Source organism: Saccostrea echinata, unplaced genomic scaffold (genome assembly GCF_033153115.1).
Source record: "Saccostrea echinata isolate AGI-Se365-2 ecotype Australia unplaced genomic scaffold, CSIRO_AGI_Sech_v1 ptg000005l, whole genome shotgun sequence".
NCBI lineage: Eukaryota > Metazoa > Mollusca > Bivalvia > Ostreida > Ostreidae > Saccostrea > Saccostrea echinata.
In genome coordinates this window covers 4,380,157-4,402,213 of record NW_026889754.1, presented here as the reverse complement: position 1 = coordinate 4,402,213, position 22,057 = coordinate 4,380,157, and the positions used below count along the sequence as shown (strand labels likewise).

At 30.4% G+C, this 22,057-nt stretch overlaps 1 long non-coding RNA gene across 1 annotated transcript in view; it reads right to left on the bottom strand.

The window, feature by feature from the left end:
- Positions 1-20,999, bottom strand: part of LOC133179781 (uncharacterized) — a 124,384-nt gene extending 103,385 nt beyond the window's left edge. Inside the window, exon 1 of the long non-coding RNA XR_009720155.1 lies at positions 20,822-20,999. This is a non-coding gene — a long non-coding RNA (uncharacterized LOC133179781). The remainder of the gene's footprint in view (positions 1-20,821) is intronic.
- Positions 21,000-22,057: the final 1,058 nt, after the last annotated feature.

The following is a 22,057-nucleotide window of genomic DNA, read 5'->3' as shown; positions in this document are numbered from 1 at the left end:
AGTGATTTGGAACTTACAAGATGTACAGGCTTCATCAAGGGAAAAGACAGCTATATACTTCTCATCGCAATGTGAGATATGATATTGGATGATATATTTGGATGATGTGCAGTCATTATTGAATGTTTAGTGTTATCTTCATCATTGTGTCAATACCAAGTAAGTGTGCATGAGAAATTTCATGAAATTGTTTTGAAATTCTGAAGAAAGCTAATAATGATCAATCAAGTTGGACCTAGTTTTTTCACCCATATTTCCTTGTGCACATGAGCACAAGTAAATTGGTTTGAAATAGGGAATAAGTGAGTGTTTTTTCTAAATAAGTTGATTAAGTGATGCAAAACTAAAAATCTATTTGCATGAAAATGATTCATTTTGTGTATCAAAACCAATTAAAGGAATTTTTTATATGTAAATTTGTGAGAGAATATAAGAAATTGATGATCAACTCTCATGAATAAGGAGAAATCATGTACTTTATTATTTTATATTCATCATATTCATTTCTTAGAAGTCAATTTAAATGTGATTTGGCAGCGATTTGGAACTTACAAGATGTACAGGCTTCATCAAGGGAAAAGACAGCTATTTACTTCTCATCGGAATGTGAGATATGATATTGGATGATATATTTTGATGATGTGCAGTCATTTTTGAATGTTTAGTGTCATCTTCATCATTGTATCAATACCAAGTAATTGTGCATGACATTTTTCATAAAATTGTTTTAAAATTCTAAAGAAGGCTAATAATGATATACCAAGTTAGACTTAGTTTTCTTTCACTCATATTTTCATGTGCACATGTGCACAAGTAAACTGGTTTGAAATTGGAAATAAGTGAGTGCATTTTCTATATAAATTGTTTGAATGATGCAAATCATAACAATCTATTTGCCTGAAAATGATTTATTTTGTATATAAAAACCAAATAAAGGAATTTTTATATGTAAATTTATGAGAGAATATATGAAATTGATGATCAAATCTCATGAATAGGGAGAAATCATGTACTTTATTAATTTTATATTCATCATATTCATTTTTAGAAGTCAATTTAAATTTTATTTGGCAGTGATTTGGAACTTACAAGATGTACAGTCTTCATCAAGGGAAAAGACAGCTATATACTTCTAATCGCAATGTGAGATATGATATTGGATGATATATTTGGATGATGTGCAGTCATTATTGAATGTTTAGTGTCATCTTCATTATTGTGTCAATACCATGTAAGTGTGCATGAAAAATTTCATTAATTTCTTTTAAAATTCTGAAGAAAGCTAATAATGATCAATCATATTGGACTTAGTTTTTTTCCACCCATATTTCCATGTGCACATGAGCACAGGTAAACTGGTTTGAAACAGGAAAATAAGTAAGTGTATTTTCTAAATAAAATGATTGAGTGATGCAAAACTTAAAAATCAATTTGCATGAAAATGATTTATTTTGTGTATAAAAACCAATTAAAGGAATTTTTATATGTAAATTTGTGAGAGAATAATTATAGGAAATTGATGACCCACTCTCAGGAATAGGGAGAAATCATGTACTTTATTGTTTTATATTCATAATTTTCAATTCTTAGAAGCCAGTTTAAATGTGCTTTGGCAGTGATTTGGAACTCACAAGATGTACAGGCTTTATCAAGGGAAAAGACAGCTATATACTTCTCATCGCAATGTGAGATATGATATTGGATGATATATTTTGATGATGTGCAGTCATTATTGAATGCATGAGAAATTTCATGAAATTGTTTTGAAATTCTGAAGAAAGCTAATAATGATCAATCAATTTGGACCTAGTTTTTTTCACCCATATTTCCTTGTGCACATGAGTACAAGTCAACTGGCTTGAAATTGGAAATAAGTGAGTGTATTTTCTAAACAAATTGATTGAGCGATGCAAATCATAACAATCTATGTGCATGAAAATGATTTATTTTGTATATGAAAACCAATTAAAGGAATTTTTATATGTAAATTTGTGAGAGAATATATGAAATTGATGATCAAATCTCATGAATAGGGAGAAATCATGTACTTTATTAATTTTATATTCATCATATTCATTTTTAGAAGTCAATTTAAATTTTATTTGGCAGTGATTTGGAACTTACAAGATGTACAGGCTTCATCAAAGGAAAAGACAGCTATTTACTTCTAATCGCAATGTGAGATATGATATTGGATGATATATTTGGATGATGTGAAGTCATTATTGAATGTTTAGTGTCATCTTCATTATTTTGTCAATACCAAGTAAGTGTCCATGAGAAATTTTATGAAATTGTTTTGAAATTCTGAAGAAAGCTTATAATGATCAATCAAGTTGGACCTAGTTTTTTCACCCATATTTCCTTGTGCACATGAGCACAAGTAAACTGGTTTGAAATAGGAAATAAGTGAGTGTATTTTCTAAATAAGTTGATTGAGTGATGCAAAACTAAAAATTTATTTGCATGAAATGATTTATTTTGTGTGTCAAAACCAATTAAAGGAATTTTTTATATGTAAATTTGTGAGAGAATATAAGAAAATGGTTATCCTCTCTCAAAAAGAGGGAGAAATCATGTACTTTATTATTTTATATTCATCATTTTAATTCCTTAGAAGTCAGTTAAAATGGGATTTGGCAGTGATTAAAAACTCACAAGATGTACAGGCTTTATCAAGGGAAATACAGCTATTTACTTCTAATTGCAATGTGAGATATGATATTGGAATATAAATTTTGATGATGTGCAGTCATTATTGAATGTTTAGTGTCATCTTCATCATTGAGTCAATACCAAGTAAGTGTGCATGAGAAATTTCATGAAATTGATTTGAAATTCTGAAGAAAGCTAATAATGATCAATCAATTTGGACCTAGTTTTTTTCACCCATATTTCCTTGTGCACATGAGTACAAGTAAACTGGTTTGAAATAGGAAATAAGCGAGTGTATTTTCTAAATAAATTGTTTGAGTGATGCAAAACTAAAAATGTATTTGCATGAAAATGATTTATTTTGTGTATAAAAACCAATTAAAGGAATTTTTTATATGTAAATTTGTGAGAGAATATAAGAAATTGATGATCAACTCTCATGAATAGAGAGAAATCATTTACTTTATTGATTTATATTCATCATATTCATTTCTTAGAAGTCAATTTAAATGTGATTTGGCAGTGATTTGGAACTTACAAGATGTACAGGCTTCATCAAGGGAAAAGACAGCTATTTCCTTCTCATCGCAATGTGAGATATCATATTGGATGATATATTTTGATGATGTGCAGTCATTATTGAATGTTTAGTGTCATCTTCATCATTGTATCAATACCAAGTAATTGTGCATGAGAAATTTCATGAAATTGTTTTAAAATTCTAAAGAAAGCTAATAATGATGAAATATATGGAGATAACGAACAGTATTCAAGCTCAAAAGTCCATTATACAATACAAAATGAAATATATGGATATGTGAAGTTGGACTTAGTTTTTTTTTCACTCATATTTCCATGTGCACATGAGCACAAGTAAACTGGTTTGAAATTGGAAATAAGAAAGTGTATTTTCTAAATTAATTGTTTGAGTGATGCAAATCATAACAATCTATTTGCATGAAGATGATTCATTTTGTGTATAAAAACCAATTAAAGGAATTTTTAAATGTAAATTTGTGAGAGAATATAAGAAATTGGTGATCAACTCTCATGAATAGGGAGAAATCATGTACTTCATTATTTTATATTCAGCAATTTCATTTCTTCACAGTCAATTTAAATGTGATTTGGCAGTGATTTGTTCATCATTTTCGTTTGTTAGCATTCACTCTAAAGTGTGACTGTGATTTGGAAGTTACAAGATGCACAGGCTTTATCAAGGGAAAAGACAGCCATTTACTTTTAATTGCAATGTGAGATATGATGTTGGATGATATATTTTAATGATGTGCAGTCATTATTGAGCACTAAGTGTCATCTACATCATTGTGTCAATACCAAGTAAGTGTGTATGAATAATTTCATGAAATTCTTTTGAAATTCTGAAGGAAGCTAGAAATGATCTATCAAGTTAGACTTATTCTAACTCATCAACTTTTATTCCCCCACAAACTATTCCTTGTATATATATATATAGTACATGTAAGGTTGTTTGAAATTTGAATAAATGAATGTATTTTCTAAATCAATTGATGTTAAACTTAAAAATCTTTTTGCATGAAAATGATTAATTTTGTGTATAAAGACCAATTAGGGGACTTTTGATATGTAAATTTGTGAGAGATAATACCAGAAAGTGATGATGCACTCTCCTGCATAGGGAGAAATCTTGTACTTTATTATTTTATATTCATTTTTTGCATTTTTAGCAGTCAGTTTAAATGTGATATGACAATGATTTTGAATTTACAAGATGTACAGGCCTAATCAAGGGAAAAGACAGATATTTACTTGATATAGCAATGTGATATATGATATTGGGTGATATATTTTGTTGATGTGCAGTCATTATTGAACATTTAGTGTTATCTACAACATTGTGTCAATACCAAGTAAGTGTGCATGAAAAATTTCTTGAAAATCTTTTGAAATTCTATAGAAAGCTAATAATGATCTATCAAGTTGAACCTAGTTTTTTTACCCATATTTCCTTGTGCATATGAGCAGAAGTAAACTGGTTTGAAATAGGGAATAAGTGAGTGTTTTGTGTCATCTTCATTATTGTGTCAAAACCAAGTAAGTGTGCATGAAAAATTTCATTACTTTTTTTTTAAAATTATAAAGAAAGTTAATAATGAGATATTAAGTTGGACCTAGTTTTTTTTACTCATATTTCCATGTGTACATGAGCACAAGTAAACAGGATTGAAATAGGAAATAAGTGAGTGTATTTTCTAAATAAATTGTTTGTGATATGAATATATGAATGTGATATAAATCACTACTGGCCTAAATAATTACTGATAGTGCCACTTTTTACTGATAATTTCTGATATTTACTGATAATATACTGTTGGTACTGAGAATTTCTGATATTTGCTGATATTTTTACTGTTGTTACTGATAATTGCTGTTGGTTCTGATAATTACTGATATTTACTGTCGTTTTTACTGTGGGTTCTGATATTTACTGATATTTGCTGAGAGTTACTGTTGGTACTGATAATTGCTGATAATTACTTAGATTATTTCTCTGAGCCCAGAAGATGTGAAAACAAGCCTAACACTGACTGGAAAGGGAGGGATAATGGTTGAAAGGAAGGTTGAGGAAAGAAAATCTGTTTAAAATCGTTAAGAATCGTTCTTATTTAAAAAAAATGATTCCAGAAAAAAGAAAAACAACTGGTAGATAAAACTTTGTCAAAGACTTTTTCAACTCTAGCTGTTTCAGTAATAGTTGTAATTTAAAAATAGTCCTTTAAAGCTTGTCCTCATTATTTTTCAATACGGTAGTTGTTACACTAAAAAAAGTTCTGTTGCAAGCAGTTTCAGAATTTCCTGACAAGCCAAAAATATTTAAATAAATAAATGCATTACTAAGTAATAAAAAATAATACCATTAAATACAAAAAGAAAAAAAGAAAGCAAAAACACGAAAAAAAAACAGAACGTTTTTAGAAGACACACGCTTGACCGTAAATGATCGTTGATGGAAGTATTGCAGTAAAATTATTTGGACGACGCTCCCTCTTTCTCGCTTCCCACGGGCGTGTTATACATTTTTTTTTAATTCAAATTCAAACAAGGAACAGAGGATGTTATTTATATCTAATGATTACAATTGAAAGAAATTTGCTTACAGAAGTAAATTTAGAGAAAAAGGCAATATCCCGATCTATTTTTTTTTTCATTTTGAAGATATTCAAGACTACTTACAAATCTTAGAAAAGTAATAAATACAAATGATGAGTATTTATTTTCACTAATCACACGGTGCCTGATGTAAATTGTTTTTAAAATAGAATACTAAATTTCCTTCCAATTATAGTCCATTACATGCAACAGATTTGTGCTGGCCCCGGCATTATTCTTAAGCTACATGTTTGTCTATATTGAGTCTATACCTTGATATTAAGTAAATATCTTAATAATAAAACATTTCTTAGATGTAATTTTAAATTATATGAATAAGTATTTTAAAACAAAAATATGTATTCCCGTCACCCTGTGATAATAAATATTCATTTTAAGAATCTGCTTATTATACCCCCCTTTTTCTGCCTTAAAATGCAGAATGCACAATAACATGTACCCAACCTCGTGGAAAATAAGAGGATTAGAACCACAGAAATATAAAGCTTGATACTGCATTTTTTTTAATACATCCCGGAACATTGTTTAGATAAAAAAAATTATTTCACCTATATCCCGAAGTAGACTTTAACAAGGATAAACATTTTTTTTTCATTCATTTATCTATCTGTTTATATGTATTAAATTAATTTCTTCTGAAAAGAGGCATTCTTAATTAATAGTTTTACTCATCACGCTTCGCTGTAAATATAAAAAAGAAGTAATTTTTTCCCTAGAATTTTAGTTTAAACGTTCCAGTTTACAAGCAATGTGTTGATAACATCATATTTGGATACATTTAAATTCTTTATTTTTCATGTAATTGTTTTCCCTTTGTTCTTATTACGCAAATGAACGAATTTTTGAATCCATCTGTCACTTTCTGTCACTTCGTCGTTGCATAACTGGCTGTTTGTGATTCCCGGCGAGTCCCGGTCGCCGAGTGCCCTTCTCTCTCACTTGCCGTGTCATACATGTACACTAGACAAAATTGCTAACGCACCACTTATTATTCTTATTTGTGAATTGATAATTTTCCCGATTGGTACTAGTATATAAAATATGCCATCTTTTCCAAAACAGTTGAATTGACAAATGTCTTGGTGTCATGTCAAGACCCTTAAAGGACCTTCTTGTCCGAAAACCAATTTCCCGACGTGCACCGCGCACCTTTTTTGCCAACATATGAAGTTGGTGATTACCGATGGTGGTCCGTGACGTTGCGACTGGAGCAGACTCCCACTTAAAAATCAAATGATATACCCTGATTGACTACCATATCGCTTAGTAGTCACCCAGTGCCTTGGTGTCCCTACCAAATCAACCCAACTTCCGGTTGCCCCAATTTTGTGGAACAATCTTGAAATTATTGTGTGGTGCTCACTTAATGCCGTCAATATCTATTGTAAACATTTTTATGATCGTTAATTCATATTCAACAGTTTTTCACCAGAGAAATTCATAATCATTTAATTCTTTTAATTTTTCACAAATTTCTTCAAAGGAACCCCCTGCAGACACCATACTGGCTGCCTTAGCACGCTCTTCTAGAGTCAAACGCCGCATACGGTGTAACTTTTTATCTGAGTTTTTAATTAGTACAAACATAAAGAACACAACCACAAAGAAAAAATTAGAAAATTATTCCACCAAAAAAGTATGGATATCATTTTATTTTTTTCTATGAAGTGGTTACGCTTCAGTAAACACTGTTGTTATTTATCAGTTAAAGTATTTAAATGTCTCTTTTTTTTTTTTTTTTTTTATCAAAGTAACTAATTATATATCAAAAACATCATAAACAAGTTTTGAAATGAAAAATGTTAATTTATTTAGGTGGTGCGTTAGCAATTTTGTCTAGTCTATATATATATATACATACAACAGGGACACCTATTGTGTTATTTTCTCGCTATCTTACAGTGTACATCACAGCGCTTCCGTTTGTGTACAATACCCATAAAAGTCCTAGGACCCCGTCACTGTGTTCAACAGTAATCAGACAAAATATACTTGTAACATTTGGGATGAATAAAAATATTTTTGTAATAAATCGAACAGGATTTTGAACTATTTCATGTAAACCAAATCTTATATTACTTTAATATTCTGATGAATTTAATGAGCTAAGTGCAACAGGAAAATAAGTCACAGAAACTGTTAATGAGGGATAGATTGTCAATTAAGTTAGAAATTAACACTGAATAGTCCATGATACTGATATCAAACATGCTGATTCTCTGTTAAATGACCTTGGCTTGTTTCAATTAACTCCAACAACACACTAAACTTTGTATAAAATTATTTCAGATCTGTTGTTTTCCTTAAGTTTACAAATCAACTATACTTCCGTGTGCATTTTACTTGTACAGTATGTCCTCATTTACACATGTAAACGTCTACCCTTCTGCAAAAATCATAGATTATGAAAGAGTTTTCCACTGAAGAGACTCAGAATAAGACACATCATCGATTAAGAAATCGCTATTTCTAATATATTTTTAGGATGATTATAGATCTCGCGTGCCCCCCCCCCCCTTTTAAAACTTATTTGCTACAAACTTCTGATTAAGTTTCTTCGTGTAATTAGCCCGTTTTAAGATATCCAGCAATTAAAACATATAACATATTAGCATGAAAATTAATTTAATTAATTTATTTTAAGGACAATAACTAAATGTCTCTAGACATGTTCAGTCAAAATTGTACATGAATTACGTTTATATGAAATAATTACGCTGAGGTTTTATGTGCATCGAACATTTATTTTTCCCCATTGGTTGTTTTTACTGACAGTCCATGGAAAATCTCTATTTTTAAAAATATTTCTGACGACAAAATTAGAATCATGATCAATGTATTCGAGAAACATTATCATACTGTATGTGTCAAGGTTTTGAACTACTTGTACATCGATGTTTCCGATGAAAATCTGTAATGCTGTAGAAAATGTTCAAAACAAAACATTACAATGTGTGAACGGACTGGTGGTGTATCGATCTTGACTTACTTTGATCCAATCTCTTATAATACTTGGGTGCGGCGGATCAAGAATTTTCTGAAACAAATAACTATAGTACGTTGTATCGTTTTTTTTTTTTACACGTGTTCTTTAGATAACTTTTCACTCATATTCTGACGCCATTATTTGCCTGTTAAAAGCTGCGAATTCTGACCTGTACGCTGCACTTACATGTAATTTGTATGTCCATAAACCAGTGGTAGGATCTTCCGTGTTCCACTTTTGACATGTACTCGGCGGCATTTTATACCTACATAATGAGAAATCTTTCTTATGCAAATTTCGATGTACTCTGCACTTATAAACAATGATTAGAGAGAGAGAGAGAGAGAGAGAGAGAGAGAGAGAGAGATCTTTCTCGTGACTGCACTATTTGATCACTGAGGAATCTTTTTTGTGCCAGCAGCACCTACTGTGACAGAAGACTGTGCTTTATACATTCCCATCCGAAGGACGATCTCCATGTCCAACATCACCGCACCATATGTTGTATTATATATTAAATAAGAGTCCAGTTTCTTTTTTTAAATTGGTTTTATTGAAACTGATTTATTACGTCCTTTTTACAGCTGTTTTAGGCCTACTTCATCGATTGGAATAGTACAAGTAAGTCCTTAAGAACTAAGAAACAGAATGAAATGTGTGGTGTGCGGGGGGGGGGGGGGGGGCTTAAAATAAGTTATAAAAAATAAAGTATTAAATTAAAATAATTTGTAAAATTTATTTAATCCATCCACCCCCGTTTCTTTTTGCATCTCATGAACTTAGAAAATAATCTCAGTAATTATCAGCAGTTCTCAGTACCAACAGTAACTCTCAGCAAATATCAGTAATTATCAGAACCCACAGTAAAAACGACAGTAAATATCAGTAATTATCAGAACCAACAGCAATTATCAGTAACAACAGTAAAAATATCAACAAATATCAGAAATTCTCAGTACCAACAGTATAATATCAGTAAATATCAGAAATTATCAGTAAAAAGTGGCACTATCAGTAATTATTTAGGCCAGTAGTGAATTGTTGTGATATGGCAGTGATTTTGAATTTACAAGATGTACAGGCCTAATCAATGGAAGACAGCTATTTACTTGATATAGCAATGTGATATATGATATTGGGTGATATATTTTGTTGATGTGCAGTCATTATGGAACATTTAGTGTTATCTACATCATTCTGTCAATACCAAGTAAGTGTGCATGAAAAAGTTCTTGAAATTCTTTTGAAAGTCTGAAGAAAGCTAATAATGACCTATCAAGTTGGTCTTAGTTTTTTCACTCATATTTTCATGTGCACTTGTGCACAAGTAAATTGAATTGAAATAGGATAAAAGTGAGTGTATTTTCTAAATTAGTTGATAAAGTGGTGCAAAAGTTAAAGATCCATTTGCATGAAAATGATAGAAATTGATGATGAAGTGTCATGAACAGGGAGTAATCATGTTCTTCATTATTTTATATGCATCATTTTTATTTCTAAGCAATCAGTATAAAGTGATTTGGCAGTGATTTGGAAGCTACAAGATGCACAATCTTTATCAAGGGAAAAGTCAGCTATTTACTCTTACATGCAATGTGAGATATGATGTTGGATTGTATATTTTGATGATGTGCAGTCATTATTGAGTATTTAGTGTCATCTACATCATTGTGTCAATACCAAGTAAGTGTGCATGAAAAAATTCATGAAATTGTCTTGAATTTCTGAAGGAAGATAAAAATGATCTGTCAAGTTAGACTTAGTTTTTACCACTAAACTATTCCTTGTGCACATTAGCACATGTTTGTAAGATTGTTTGAAATTGGAAATAAGTGAATGCATTTTCTAAATCAATTGATTTAGTGATGCAAAACTTAAAAACCTTTTGCATGAAAATGATTAATTTTGTGTATAAAGACCAATTAGGGGATTTTTGATATGTAAATTTGTGAGAGATAATACCAGAAAGTGATGATGCACTCTCCTGCATAGGGAGAAATCTTGTACTTTTTTATTTTATATTCGTGTTTTTAATTTCTAAGCAATCAGTTTAAATGTGATTTGGGAGTAATTTTGAATTTACAAGATGTACAGGCTTTATCAAGGGAAAAGACTGCTATTTACTTTTAATCGCAATGTGACATATTATAAAGGAAGATATATTTTGTTGATGTGCAGTCAATATTGAGTATTTAGAGTCATCTACACCATTGTGTCAATACCAAGTAAGTGTTCATGAAAAATTTCATGAATTTATTTTGAAATTCTGAAGGAAGATAAAAATGATCTATCAAGTTAGACTTAGTTTTTTCCCCCCAAACTCTTCTTTGTGCACATGAGTACATGGAAGGTTGTTTGAAATTGGAAATAAATGAATGTTTTTTCTAAATCAATTGATTAAGTATTGCAAAACTTAAAAACCTATTTGCATGAAAATGATTATTTTTGTGCATAAAAACCAATTAGGGAATTTTTGATATGTAAATTTGTGAGAAATAATACCAGAGAGTGACGATACACTCTCCTGAATAGGGATTAGTCTTGTATTTTATTATTAATATATATTTTTTAAATTTAAAGCATTCAGAATAAATGTGATTTGGGAGTAATTTTGAATTTACAAGATGTACAGCCTTTATTTAGGGAAAAGACAGCTTTTTACTTGTTATCACAATGTGACATATTATACTAGATGATATATTTTGATGATGTGCAGTCATTATTGAATATTTAGTGTTATCTACATCATTGCGTCAATACCAAGTAAGTATGCATGAAAAATGTCATGAGATTCTTTTGAAATTCTGAATAAAGCTAAAAATGAAAAAGCAAGTTGGACTTAGTTTTTTTCCCCCATATTTCCTTGTGCACATGTGCACAAGTAAATTGGATTGAAATAGGATGAAAGTGAGTGTATTTTCTAAATCAGTTGAAAGAGTGGTGCAAAAGTTAAAGATCCATTTGTATGCAATTGATAGAAATTGATGATACGCAATTGATAGAAATTGATGATACACACTCATGAACAGGGAGAAATCATGTTCTTCATTATTTTATATTCATTATTTTCATTTCTTAGCATTCATTTTAAAGTTATGTGACTGTGATCTGGAAGCTACAATATGCACAGGCTTCTTTAAGGGAAAAGACATCTATTTACTTTTTTTTTCACAATTTGAGATATGATGTTGGATGATATATTTTGATGATGTGCAGTCATTATTGAATATTTAGTGTCATCTACATCATTGTGTCCATACCAAGTAAGTGTGCATGAATAATTTCTTGAAATTGTTCTGAAATTCTGAAGGAAGATAAAAATTGATCTATCAAGTTGGACTTAGTTCCCCCCCCCCTAAACTATTCCTTGTGCATAAGAACACATGTTAGGTTATTAGATTGAAAATAAGTGAATGAATTTTTTTAATTAATTGATTAAGTAATGCAAGACCTAAAAACCTATTTGCCTGCAAATGAGTGAATTTGGGTATAAAGACCAATTAGGGGATTTTTGATATGTAAATTTGTGAGAGATAATGCCAGATAGTGATGATGCACTCTCCTGCATAGGGAGAAATCTGGTAATTTATTATTTTATATTCATTTTTTGCATTTTAAAGCAGTCAGTTTAAATGTGATATGGCAGTGATTTTGAACTTACAAGATGTACAGGCCTAATCAAGGGAAAAGACAGCTATTTACTTGTTATCGCAATGTGATATATGATATTTGGTTATATATTTTGATGATTTGCAGTTATTATTGAATATTTGGTGTCATCTACATCATTGTGGCAATGCCAAGTAAGTGTGCATTAAAATTTCTTGAAATTCTTTTGAAATTTCTGAAGAAAGATAATAGTGGTCATTCAAGTTGGACTTAGTTTTTTCATCCATATTTTCTTGTGAACATTTGCACAAGTAGACTGGATTGAAATGGGATAGAAGTGAGTGCATTTTCTAAATCAATTGAAAGAGTGGTGCAAAAGTTGAAGATCCATTTGCATGAAAATGATAGAATTTGATGATACACTGTCATTAACATTATTTAATATTCATCAGTTTCATTTCTAAGCATTCACTTTAAAGTGATGTGACTGTGATCTGGAAGCTACAAGATGCACAGGCTTCTTCAAGGGAAAAGACATCTATTTACTTTTATTCGCAATTTGAAGATATGATGTTGGCTGATAGATTTTGATGATGTGCAGTCATTATTGAGTATTTAGTGTCATCTAAATCATTGTGTCAATACCAAGTAAGTGTGCATGAATAATTTCATGAAATTGTTTTGAAATTCTGAAGGAAGATAAAAATGATCTATCAACTTGGACTTAGTTTTTTCCTCTCAAAATGTTCTTTGTGCACATGGGCACATGTTAGGTTGTTTGAAATAGTAAATGAGTGAATATATTTTTTAAATGAATTGATTAAGTAATGCAAGACTTAAAAACCTATTTGCATGAAAATGATTTTGTGTACAATGACCAACTAGTGAATTTTTAACATGTAAATTTGTGAGAGATAATACCAGAGAGTGATGATGCACTCTCCTGAATAGGGAGAAATCTTGTACTTGATTATTTTATATTCATTTTTTTTTAATTTCTTAGCAGTCAGCTTAAATGAAATTTGGAACTGATTTTGAATTTACAAGATGTACAAGCTTTATCAAAGGAAAAGACAATTATTAACTTGTTATCGCAATGTAAAATTTGATGTTGGCTGATATATTTTGATGATGTGCAGTCATTATTGAATATTTAGTGTCATCTACATCATTGTATCAATACCAAGTAAGAGTACATGAAAAATTTCATGAAATTCTTTTGAAATTCTGAAGAAAGCTAAAAATGATAAAGCAAGTTGGTCTTAGTTTTTTCACTCATATTTTCATGTGCACATGTGCACAAGTGAATTGCATTGAAATAGGATAAAAGTGAGTGTATTTTCTAAATCAGTTGATAAAGTTGTGCAAAAGTTAAAGATCCATTTGAATGCAAATGATAGAAATTGATGATACACTCTCATGAACAGGGAGAAATCATGTTCTTCATTATTATATAATCATCATTTTCATCTCTTAACATTCACTTTAAAGTGATGTGACTGTTATCTGGAAGCTACAAGATGCACAGGCTTTATCAAGGGAAAAGACAGCCATTTACTTTTAATTGCAATGTGAGATATGATGTTGGATGATATATTTTAATGATTTGCAGTCATTATTGAGCATTAAGTGTCATCTACATCATTGTGTCAATACCAAGTAAGTGTGCTTGAAAAATTTCATGAAATTCTTTTGAAATTCTGAAGGAAGCTAAAAATGATCTATCAAGTTAGACTTAGTTTTATTCCCCCACTAAACTATTCCTTGTATATATATATATATATATATAGTACATGTAAGGTTGTTTGAAATTTGAAATAAATGAATGTACTTTCTAAATCAATTGAGAGTGTGATGTTAAACTTAAAAAAAATCTATTTGCATGAACATGATTAATTTTGTGTATAAAGACCAATTAGGTTATTTTTGATTTGTAAATTTGTGAGAGATAATACCAGAGAGTGATGATGCACTCTCACAAACAGGGAGAAATAATGTTTTTCATTATTTTATATTCATCATTTTTTCATTTCTTAGCATTCAGTTAAAAGTGATTTGGCAAATAATACCAAAAAGTGACAAGAGAGAAGTCTTTTACTTAAACTTAAAAATCCATTTGCATAAAAATGATTGATTTTGTGTATAAAGACCAATTAAGAAATTTATAATTTATTTGTGCATTTTTGTGATAGAAGAAAAGAAATTGTTAAGCCACACTCATAAAATCAGGTTCTTCATTATTTTATGTTCATCATTTTCATTTCTTAGCAATCAGTGTGATTTGGCGGTTATTTGGAAGGTACAAGATGTACAGGCTTTATCAAGCGAAAAGACAGCTATTTACTTTTAATCTCAATTTGAGATATGATATTCGGTGATACATTTTAATGATGTTCAGTCAGTAATAAATATTTAGTGCCATCTTCATCATCGTGTTAATATTAAATAAATATGCATGAAAAATCTATAATATTGTCATCAAATTTAAAAGAAAGCTAAAAATGATCAATCAAGTTGGACTTTTTTTTACCCATATTTCCTCAGGCACATGATCACCAGTAAAGGGGTTTGAAATAGAAATAAAGTGAGTGTATTTTCTAAATCAATGGATTGAGTGATGCTAAACTTAAAAGTCCTTTTGCATGAAATATAATTAATTTTGTGTAAAAAGATCAATTAAGGATTTTTTAATGTGTAAATTTGCGAGGGAATATAGGAAATTGATTATTCAATGTCATGAATACATGTAATGAGAAATCATAAAATTTAAAATTTCTATTCATTATTTTCATTTCATTTTAAATGTGATTTGGCAGGATTTTATACCTACAGGGTGTACAGGCTTTATCAAGGAAAACAGCTATTTACTTATATACAACTTGATCTATGATGTTTGATGATATCAGTGTATTTTGATGGTTTGCTGTCATTATTGAATGTTTTGTGTCATCTTCATCATTATGGCAATTCTGAGAATGTGGGCTTAAAATATTCCGTTAAATTCTTTTTTTCATATTCGGAAGGAAGCGAAAAATCATAAATTAAATTGGACTTTGATTATATCAACCGAATTTTCTTGTACATACGATCACTAATAAACTGGATTCTAATATGGGGAATAGTGATTGTACTTTCAAAATGAATTGACTGAGTGATGCAATTATACAAATATCTCATTGTCAAAGAGAAAGATATTTGCCATTATTATGTTAAACACTATTACCTGAACTGTATATTTCTGACAGAAATAACAAAAGGATGTTAATTAAAAAGGTATAGTTTTCTTCATTTAAATACATACCCCTTTTATTTTGACTATTAAAAAAAAATATTCAACTGAAGACCGAGTGTACACTAATTATTTTTGCTCAAAGCAAATAAAAGCCATTGGTTGATTTTAAGTTTTTGAAGTAAATCAAAAAGCATTTCTCTATCTAAAACTATTGCAAATTGAGACACACTATCAATTTTGATTAAGTGTTATAATGAAATATATGGAGATAAAGAACAGTATTCAAGCTCAAAAGTCCATTAATCAATACAAAATAGGAGCAGAGCAAACACGGACCTCCAAACATCAGAGGTGGGATCAGGTTCCATGGAGGAGTGAGCATCCCCTGCCGACCGGTCACACCCGCCGTGTGCTCCTTGTCATGATCGGGAAATAACGGAAAAATCCGTCGACAATTCCGTGTGTAAATAATGGCCTGACAATTAGTGTGAAAAACGTCAGTCAGCATTTGACTCAATGATAAATTGTATTTGCTGACAAGGTCATTGTATCGACCATAGAACTTACGAAATGATGACTTTAAACGAGACAGCTGATATTCTTGTTTCATCAACTTATTTGTCAATAATTTACCTCGTTTTAGAAATTGTACATTCGTAGAGCATGCTCTTGCGTATCGAATCAACTGATAGATATATACCCCGTATGCAGGTGATGAAGGTATATTGCTGCATAAGTAAGGGAAGTTGATGATTGAAAAGTTAAAGTCATCACGTTTATCATAAAGCTTGGTTGTTAGATTACTATTAACGTCTTTTTCAAGTAAAATATCCAAATATGAAACAGATGTGTCAGACTCTGTGGTATCTTTTATCTCAAGTTCACAAGGATATATCGTATCGACTTAAGAATGGAAATAGCCATTGTTAATTGACAATACGTCATCGATATATCTAAATGTCGAGTTGAAGGCCACAGCAAGTGTTTTCTTCTTTTCACGTACAAGATTTTGGACAAATTCTGCTTCATATGAATACAAAAAAGGTCTGCTAATAACGGGGCGCAATTGGTAGCCATGGGAATTCCAATAGATTGTTGGAAGACCTGGTCTCCAAAAACCACAGAGATATTGTCAATCAGAAACTCAAGCATCTTTTTAATGTCAACTTCATAGTACTTGTGTGAACAATCAGAATGTTTTTTAACAAAATAATTTTGCAAATGACCAATGACAAGGTAAGTATATTTACGAGTTCCATTTTTTATTGAAAAAGCAGCTGTCAATGATAACAAAAAGCCTGGACTTTAATTTATCGTGGGGAATGGTTGTGTACAAAGTTGAAAAGTCGTAAGTTTCTAAGCTGTTGATTTTGGTAAGATCTTGTAATTTCAAATTTTCCAAAAGTTCCTTGGAATTTTTAAGTATCCACATCTGATTTACACCACTTCTCGAATATATTGTTGCACAGCACTCTTGAAGTTTCTCCTTCACCACTGTTAATATCTTAGTGAAGAGTAAAGATAGAGGCTTGGTTGAACATTTACTGGAACCCGCTATGTATCTTTGTCAGGATTTTTATGAAGTTTCGGAATCCAATATAAATATGGTAATTCAAATTCATTTTGGTTGTTTGGAATATTAAAAATATTCCAAACTGACATATGATTTTGAAGAATTTCTTCCTTAGAAAGGGAACTATGTGTATAAGTTGGATTACCACTAGTAGAATTAAATCAAAGTTCCTCTAAAATACATTTAATATAATGAGCCTTACAAACAAAGACAATGTTGTTACCTGCTTTGTCAGCAAGGACCAGTACGTACTGATCATGTAATCTATCTAATTCTTTTTCCACTTCTAGATTATTGAAAACAGAAGGATAGATGGTTTTCATATTGCCTCTCAATCTTTTAATGCGTGATTTTAACATACATCTGATACATTTAATCCACTCTGACAAAGTGTCAAGGTCTTCTTTTTCATGTCTGGTCCATCGCCTGGCGTAGTCCTCTACAGAATCCATAATATTTATGAAATTCCGACGCCAGTTGAAGGATCTGGGTTCCCTAAATTTAGGACCTTTTAAAATTAGTGATCTAAGGTCCTCATTATTAACTATATTTACGTCACCAGTAATAACGTGTCCAGCAGGACTATAGTTATAGGGCGAAGAAGAACATGAACACGATGGAGGATTATGCTTCAGATATTCGATATCCAGGCCCTGTAAAGTTTTCTTGTAATTAAAAAGTTTGGAAGCAATAGTCGATGTATATTTGTAGGAAATACAAGGTGGAGTCTTTAACTTGAAATATGGTGTAATACAAGACTGGACCCTTTTGTGATTAAGAATATTACTTATATTAATCGCGTCAATTCCTTTGTTGGCATATTGAAGTTTAAGGAAAAAACGGATTGTTTTAGCTGCATTTTCTTCAGTAAAACTCGGGGGTATAAAAAGCCTACGATTGGCAATATCCATAATTACAGATCCGAGCCTATATTCTGGTGTCGAGGAATCAAAAAATGGACTTTCCTTGACCTTTTCAAGAAGACTATTTAAAAGTTTCAAAGGGACAGAGTAAAGTTTGGTGCGAATATGATGTAGACCTAACTGTTGATTTACGTAAGGTAGTAATGAATCAAAAAGAGACATCGTGTATTAAAGGTTTATTGTAAGACCGATGCCCATGACTACGCTTACGTCTCTGGTTAAAAAGTCCCATCACATTTACATTGTTACACTGTGGACTGGAAAGATTTCCAACACTATCGACATTGTCATTACATCAATAGGGAAAGGCTGTCCTTAGCTTTCTTATCCAAAATTCTTCTCGTTGTCTACGGAAAGGTGTACTCAGTGATGGACTGTTTGTGTGATGGTAAATCTTTTCCAGAATTCTAACTTTCATTGACAAAATAGAATGATCAGGTAAATTAAAATGTTTGTATAAAAGTTGCTGACCCCCATTATTTATCTGAAATCTATGACCTGATGTTCTTTTATTGAGTGATCCCTTGGTTTCACCGACATAAACAAGTCCATAAAGATTACATTCTATTCCGTAGACAACATTAGAAGATTTGCAGTTCAGATTTTCCCAAGTTTTGGTACAGAAGCTCTGTCCAGTAAGATTACTGGTGAAAGAAGTGTTAGTTATCAAAATGTCACAGGTTTTACAGTTTTTCGCAGAACATTTTGAAATAGAAGACATGGGATCGGAAAAGGAGTCTTCGAATATATCTCTAATAGAAACTTTACATTCTTTCAATTTTTTGTATGAACTATTGGTTTTATACCAAAACTTGGAATCTGAAGACTGTACATATGACATATGTTTAATATCCCTGAGGATTATCCGAGGGGCACCGAATGAACTCCTTGAGTCTGTGTCCCTTATAGACTCAAAAGAGTGACGCCTTTTTATACTGGGCGACGCGTCTGCCAGTATCATTTCGTTATTCTGTGTACTCATGAATGAATAGGTACCGAACGACAAGTATCAAGTATAAGAATTAAATTTTAAAATAGCTAAAGCTATGGAATTAATGTATTTTTTATTTATTATTTTTGCAGGTACATTTATAAGCAGATGTAAATCTTTAAACATTAATCCAGACCAGGACTTGAACCTAGATATACCACGAGTAAATCATGGTCGCTTTGCTTTAAGCTATCTGGATCTTTGTATGTGAAATATTTACATTCTGCTGATATTCTACAGTATAAAAGTATTTTAAAATGGTCTGCGAATTTTTTAACGAATAATTTTTTAAATGTTCCATACAATGGCAATTATTATGCGAGAAATATAAATGTCTTTTCAGAAAAAAAAATGTATTATAAATCATTATCATTTTTTATCAACCCCAGAATTTATTCAGACTATAAAATTCCCCAATTACTTAAAAAAAATCATAGTTGAGTCTAAAATCAAATTGAAAATCTAACCTGATTGAACCTATTATTTCAAAAGAAATTTGGGATGTAAATTCTGAAAGTATTCTAGCTAGCTAATAATGATGAGTTCAGGCACATGTCTGCATGCATTCTTAAAAGTGATTTATGTATTATGTAGGTTTTATTCTCAATACTCTGATGAATCTAAAAGTATAATGAAAATATAAACTAAATATATAATATGTGTATAAATATATTTTTACTGTTGATCGTCTTGGGCAATAAAATTGAATTAATAATTTCACTCTCATATGATAAAAAAAACACAGTACATCCACAATTAAATGAGATTATATAACATTCAGGCATATGCACTTCATGACGATAGGTTGATTCAATCTTAATCAAAATTACACGTGATTCTATTCTGATGAGCACATTTAATTTTAATTATATACCTACCTTTGAAATATTTTACACATTTTTTTTTCCTCAAGTGCATGTTCACTTACAAAAAAAGGATGAGATTCTAGGGCGTGTAGTTGTAAAAAACATGGGTACATAAGATCTACATTTTTTTCGTTCAATCCATTCTAAATGAATTTTAATTTTTAAAAACTTGCGTTGTTTAAAGGCTTATTTGACAGCCTTAGAAGTCTATCCCTATTACAGTATTTATAAACGCTTTATCTTTTTTTTTTTGTAAGTGAACATGCTCTTGATCAGGAAAAATATAATTGTAAAGTCTCTTAAAAGCCTTTCTACCTGATACATATGCAGATGAATAATTAAATTAGACCAATTATTTGCAAGTAAAACAATTTTTATTTTATAATCTAAAATCAATAGATATTAATTTACAACAACAATTTTTTCCTGAAACAGATAAAAAATTAATTTATGGCTTCAAAATGAAATAATTTTAATAATTATCAAAACAAAAACAGAAAACAATAACAAAAATTAATGTTACCATAATGTAACATAAAATATTAATTTCTCAAGATTTTTGTTTAACATCATAAGATTGAAGAAAAAGTGGAGTAATTTTCAGCATTTTAAATGGAAATTTTCAGAAATGCATGTTTGATAATGATTAATATAGTGATGTAAGTTAACTCATTAAGTTCCTTGACTTTTGGTTAACTGGATTTTATTGGTCATTTATTTATTGCAATTTTCGAATTCATATTTATTTATATAGATACATAATCAATAAAAATCATTGTTATTTGTTTTCAAAACTAATTGAATTCAAATTAAAAAAAATAAATCCCACGTACCTCAACAGGGATTAAAAATATTCCTGTTTGAAATCCTTGCATTTTTATGCCATTTTCTCCTTGGTAACTCATAAAATGCTACATGGTCATGTGTGAGAACACTGAATATTTTTCTTTAAAGTACGAATGAATAAATATAATGGTACTCATTTGTTACGTTGTTTTTTCATAATAAAGTTTACGACACATTTTAAAATCATTCGATAAAAAATCCAGCTAGTATGAAGATATTCGTTAATTTTTTTACATCTCCGCTAACAAACAACGACGGCTGGGAAAAATGTCTTAGCTGCAAAACACGTGTATTCATAAACCGATGTTCCGTGAGATAAACAGGAACTACACAGAAATTCGACACGACTTAAGAAACATGCTTTCTTCAAATATTTGAAGATATAGTATCATGATAATCCACTGGTTGAATTACTGCTTACCGAAAGAAAACAAAAATATTTCAAATACCACATATGTTTTTAAATATCACATCCTCAGTGGCCCCTGAAAACTCCTCTAATCAATAACGTTCAAATCATCTGCTATGAGATATTGCTTCAATCAGCGGAACATATTCGTTTTCATTTTGTCTAAGAATCGAAGCAAACCAAAACATTCCATTCGCCATTTTCTTTTGATACCGTTTTTAGGTCAGACATGCGTAGTATCCTATAGGATATATAATGCGCTGAACTGCAAAACTGAGCATAAGATTTTACATAAACGATTATTGCATTCGATTTCAAGAATGCTTGCCTATGAAACAATCACATATGATGCATTTCATTCCTATACGGCTATGATCAAAATTTCAGAATGATATACATCACACTTAAGAGAGAAAACGCCAAAAAAACGCAGTATGCCTCAAAATGAGAATTATGACGAAAATTATATATACTACAAAATAGGGTACCTTCACAAAATCGATCAAAATAAATTATTTACTGAGTATTCAATAATTTTCTGGCACTTATTTCATCTACAAAAGATTAGACATTATAACAGAGAAAGTTTCATTGCCTTACCTGTCCTATTAAGAGAGATAGAGCAATTTAAAAAACACGCACGCACTTAGCGGCATACGATTTTATGCCGCTAAATATCGCATGCCGCTAAGTGAGGATCATTCTCTAAAGCTCGGGCGCCAACGGTGCGGATTCGGTTATATATATATATATATATATATATATATATATATATATATATATATATGAAAAAATAAAACACCACAATCAAGCA